Consider the following 6,078-nt stretch of genomic DNA (forward strand, 5'->3'; position numbering starts at 1 on the left):
TGGAGCCCACACTCAATCTGGATAGGGGATGGATTCTTGATGCAATAGGTGAATATCTCCTCCAGCCCGGTATCCAGATTCACATGTAAAGGAATAGCCTCCAATAGTGTATTACCACAAAAGACCAATTTATTAACCTCCCTGGCGGTATGATTATTTCGGATTTTAGGTGCTGAAAGCGGTACCATTATTTTGCATGGAAATTTGGCGTTTTATATTGTAGGTCTGTAATTCTTAACAATAACACACTTAAATCTGTCCAAACCAGAGTCTAGTAGATATCCCGGGTATGATAAAGTTTGAAACACAAAAACATAAATTATAATATAATAAATAAAAATAAATAATTAAAAAAAAAAAATAGTAATAAAATAAATTTCCCCACAATTCACTATTGCTCAATTCTGCAAGTGTTCTAATTTACTATCGCTGTTTTCTAGCTGGTCTAAAGCCACTTTTGACGTAAAGGGACACTTTTTGGTTGCTATGGACAATCTCCAGTTTCCAGGCAGAAAGAACAGTATATATCATGTAAAATTGCATGCAGGGCATAGGACAAAGCACTGGGGACAAAAGGGATGTGAAATCATTTCATACAGTACTGTAATCTGTAAGATTACAGTACTGTATGTGTTATGCTTTTGACATTTTTTTGAATTTGCCGCCAGGCTCCGCCCCCGTGCGTCGCGCCGCTCGCAGGGAACGGAGCCTGGCACGGAGAGGCTTCGGAGGAGGACGGAGCCCTCGGACACTGCGGGGGACATCGCAGGATCCCGGGGACAAGGTAAGTAACGCCGCCCCAGGATCCTGCAATGCGATCCCGAGTGTGGCTCGGGGTTACCGCTAATGGTACTGAATTTTAACCCTGAGCCACACTCGGGAAAACTGCCAGGGAGGTTAAAGATAAAATTATGCTTACATCAAACAAATGAAGGATAAGCCAAAAAAAGACCAGAAACAGTGTGTTTTTCACCAGCTCATACGTCACTTCCGGTCCGCGGTGACCACTTCTGGTTCGCGGTGAGCGGCTTCCGGTTATGCCTTGCATCTTAAGCGTTACGTCACACCCTCGTGACTTCCTCAGAGATTCATTTCAGATTTATAGTTGCGCAGTGGTCCAGTATCTTTATAGAAGAGGCGATATGGTAGAAGGGGAGGAAATTTGTGCTAGGAGGAGAATTTATTTTTTTGTGGGGCGAGAGTTGTGCTAGTAGGGGTGATTGGGGGGGGGGTTGTACTAGGAGGGGGGATATGGATTGGAGGATATGTGCTAGGAGTGAATTTTTTGGGTGGGAGGCGGGCATTTGTGCTGGGGGGGATTTGGGGGATGGAGGGGGGCAAAAATATGTGCTGGGAGGTGGAATTTTAGCAGGGGGCCAATCTGTATTGGGATTAGAGGGAATTTATGCTTAGGAGGTAATCATGCAGATTAATGCCCAGTTTTTTTTCCAGGGGGGGGAGGGTGATTTGCTGCCACATAATGCTCATACATCTTGTGGGGGAGCAGTTTGGCATGTTTGCCCTGGGCTCTAAGTGACCTTTTCCCGGCACTGGTGGTATATATAATCAGCCCGTAGACGTGGTGTATCTGGATTTTGCAAAAGTACTTGACAAAGTTCCCCATAAACATTTACTGTACAAAATAAGGTCCGTTGGCATGGGCCATAGTGTGAGTACATGGATTGAAAACTGGCTACAAGGGCGAGTTCAGAGGGTGGTGATAAATGGGGAGTACTCGGAATGGTCAGAGGTGGGTAGTGGGGTCCCCCAGGGTTCTGTGCTGGGACCAATCCTATTTATTTTGTTCATAAACGACCTGGAGGATAAGGTAAACAGTTCCGTTTCTGTATTTGCAGATGATACTAAGCTAAGGAGGGCAATAACTTCTCCGCAGGATGTGGAAACCTTACAAAAATATCTGAACAAATTAATGGGGTGGGCAACAACATGGGAAATGAGGTTTAATGTAGAAAAATGTAAAATAATGCACTTGGGTGGCAAAAATATGAACGCAATCTATACACTGGGGGAGAGAACCTCTGGGGGAATCTAGGATGGAAAAGGACCTGGGGGTCCTAGTAGATGATAGGTTAAGCAATGTCATGCAATGCCAAGTGGCTGCTAACAAAACAAACAGAATATTGGCATGCATTAAAAGGGGGATCAACTCCAGAGATAAAACAAAAATTCTCCCGCTCTACAAGACTCTGGTCCGGCTGCACCTGGAATATGCTGTCCAGTTCTGGGCACCAGTCCTCAGGAAGGATGTACTGGAAATGGAGCGAGTACAAAAAAGGGCAACAAAGCTAATAAAGGGTCCGGAGGATCTTAGTTATGAGGAAAGGTTGTGAGCACTGAACTTATTCTCTCTGGAGAAGAGACCCTTGAGAGGGGATATGATTTCAATCTATAAATACCGTACTGGTGACCCAAAGGGGATAAAACTTTTTTGAAGAAGGGGGTTTAAGAAGACACGTGGCCGCTCATTAAAATTAGAAGAAAAGAGGTTTAACCTTAAACTACGTAGAGGGTTCTTTACTGTAAGAGCAGCAAGGATGTGGAATTCCCTTCCACAGGCGGTGGTCTCAGCAGAGAGCATCGATAGTTTCAAAAAACTATTAGATAAGCACCTGAACGACCACAACATACAGGGATATACAATGTAATACTGACATATAATCACACACATAGGTTGGACTTGATGGACTTGTGTCTTTTTTCAACCTCACCTACTATGTAACTATATGTGAGTTTACAATAACGTGAGTTCCAGTTTGCACCTAAGCTAGTGTCCTCTAGTTCTTCAGTGCAATATTTCGCTATAATACCTGGCGGAAGCACCCAGGCTGGATGCCATGCATTCCGTCACAGTAATCAATTGTAACTATGCAATAATTCTGACTTTGTACTGTATTTTTCTTACATTTTCAAATAAAAAATTCAAGTTGTAAAAAAAAAAAAAAAATAATGAAACAATAATGTTTAGAAAAATATCCATCAACTGTAAATAGTTAAGGGGAAAAGGGGAAGAAGGAGTAAATTAGGGCTGATTAAGGTAAATTAAGTGTTAATAAAGGGTTAAATAAAAACAAATGTTATTTAACAAAACCAACAACTTTTTTTTTTTTACTTATCACGTTTTCATTGCTTTTTCGTACAGAGTTTGAAACAGAGTAAAGGCAAAAGTAACAATGCTACTTTGTAGCTCTTTATTCAGCATCAGAAACGGGTTTACAAACACTGTGCCAAACTGTCCGTGTTTGAAAGCATCAGCTATTACAGCTATTATATCTACACAGCAACTCCCAGCTGTCATTTTGACAGCTGGGAATTGCCGAAAGGTGCATGGTGGAGAGTGATAATGCAGCACAAGGTCAGAGAGTACTACACATGTTGGTTCGTAGTTTAGTAATGCTTGGATAGGCGGGTACACTATATTTAAATAAATAAATCATGTGCTGCGCTATCCCCTTTTGACCTAAAAAACAAAATTGTTAATTAAAGTGATGTGCCTTTAAATCAAATCCAAGAATATAACAATAATAATATATAAGCGACTATAGTCGTCATTCAGCTTACAACATCATATAGCGTGAATATACACACATTTCATAAAATATAAATATTGATACAAAAGTGATCCATAAAGTGCTCAAGTGCAGATAAGTCCGTGATACTCTGACCACCCAGGATCAGTTTTCAGTGTCCTTAATACAGCAATAATAAACGTGACTTGATAGGTGACATATCGGTCTGCAGCAGTGATTACACTCAGGTGCTCCCCACCTCAAGGTAATGACCGCTCACCTCAGAGCGTGTGACCTCGCAATTAAGTTTGGTCAATACACGCTTTTTAATCATCAAAACAGATTCCAGGTCAGGTTGCAAGGTCCAAACACTGCTCAAAGATGTAGCCTCCTCACATATAAATATCAAAAAGAAACTCCATAGTGTGATACCATTTTAAAAGATTTTATTCACTGCAAACAAAGCCCTATTATAGGGTACTCACATGGGTCTGGTGCGTTAGTGCACTGCTCTACAGCATGCCTTACTAGCGCCAAGCCCTGGATGAGATTGTGTGCTCCTACTCCATAAGGTAGACCAGCTGTCTCCTGCGCCGTCCAGTCCCCTCCCCTACGCGTTTCGATACAAGGGAAATATTGTATCTTCATCAGGGTATTGCTAATTGGACGGTGGTGCTGTATGTTAAATACCTGGCCTTCGGCCATTTTCTTGTAGTTCGAAACATATTATTTTCCACCGGCCATTTTCTTGTGGTTTATTACATGTCCGGCGGCCATTTTAGTGTAGTACAAGGACATTCAAATACTCATAAGCTTAATCCCTCTTGCTAAACTACCCTAACAGGTGACACCAATTAGGACTATCTACGCTCCTTCCTGCTAAGTTTAAGTAACTTGAGGGCCAAATCAGCAGAAAAAAGAACTCCATAAGATAATGCTTGAACCCTAGACGGCGATATGGAGTGAGGGCACAATCCCATCCACAGATCAGCACATACAAAACATAACATTTAACAATTAATCGTATACAATAAAATCATAAGAATTCCATAATGAGAAGCTGCACAAATATCCCTAATTTTAATATCAAACCTATATAAAAGCTGAGAGGAATCCAAAGATTCTGCTTAACTCGATTAAAATACACATATGTGCACACCTTCGAGTGTATAACAAGAATGTACACTTATCAAACCCTATGTTGTATATGATAAAAGGTCATTATTGAAATGCATTTGGTCACCCACCAACATACATATGACCAACTACAATGTCATAAAAAGGGCGGTAAAACATGTCATAAAAAGGGGCGGTAAAAATATGGCTTAACCCCATAATTGTCGCTAATACCTCACCTATAAATAACCATCACTTGGAACCAGCAGCACTGATAATCCTCTACACCCATATCAATCGGAACCACTTGTCAAAAAGTATTATTTTAAAATAAACAATAAAAATAAATATACATAAAAATAAAAATACAAAATTATGTGAAATTTTTTTTTTTTAAATAATTGCTAAGGAAACATTTAAAATCAAATTCCCTATTCAACCCTCCAATTCCCCAGCTGGTAATTGCCAAAAGGTGCATGGTGGAGAGCGACAATGCAGCACAAGGTCAGAGAGTACTACACATGTTGGTTCATAGTTTAGTTATGTTTGGATAGGCGGGTACACTATAGTACCAAAAGTATTGGGACGCCTGCCTTTACACGCACATGAACTTTAATGACATCCCAGCCTTAGTCCGTAGGATTTAATATTGAGTTGCCCCACCCTTTGCAGCTATAACAGCTTCAACTCTTCTGGGAAGGCTGTCCACAATATAAACAAAAAAGTCAGTGCTACTACCCATACATCACATAGAAAGCAGAGATCCCAGGTGCTCGATCCACAGTCGCTGGCTGAGTAGGTAAATGAGGAAAAGATGATCCGCACTCCGGTGATTGCTCTTAAGAAGTATAATATTTATTGACAAGCCACAGTGACCAAACACAAATAAGAACAGTTGACGCGTTTCAGCCTATAAGGCCTTAGTCATAACATAATAAGGCTGTCCACAAGGTTTAGGAGTGTGTCTATGGGAATGTTTGACCATTCTTCCAGAAGCACATTTGTGAGGTCAGGCACTGATGTTGGATGAGAAGGCCTGGCTTGCAGTCTCCACTCTAATTCACCCCAAATGTGTTCTATCAGGTGCAGGCCAGTCAAGTTCCTTCACCCCAAGCTCGCTCATCCATGTCTTTATGGACCTTGCTTTGTGCACTGGTGCACAGTCATGTTGGAACAGGAAGGGACCATCCCCAAACTGTTCCCACAAAGTTGGGAGCATGAAATTGTCCAAAATGTCTTGATATGCTGATGTCTTAAGAGTTCCCTTCACTGGAACCAAGGGGCCAAGCCTAACCCCTGAAAAGCAACCCCACACCATAACCCCCTCTCCACCATATGATTTGGACCAGAGCACAAAGCAAGGTTCATAAAGACATGGATGAGGGAGTTTGGGGTGGAGGAACTTGACTGGCCTGCACAAAATCCTGACCTCAAC

This window comes from Aquarana catesbeiana, linkage group LG08, assembly GCF_042186555.1.
Source record: "Aquarana catesbeiana isolate 2022-GZ linkage group LG08, ASM4218655v1, whole genome shotgun sequence".
NCBI classification, from domain to species: domain Eukaryota; kingdom Metazoa; phylum Chordata; class Amphibia; order Anura; family Ranidae; genus Aquarana; species Aquarana catesbeiana.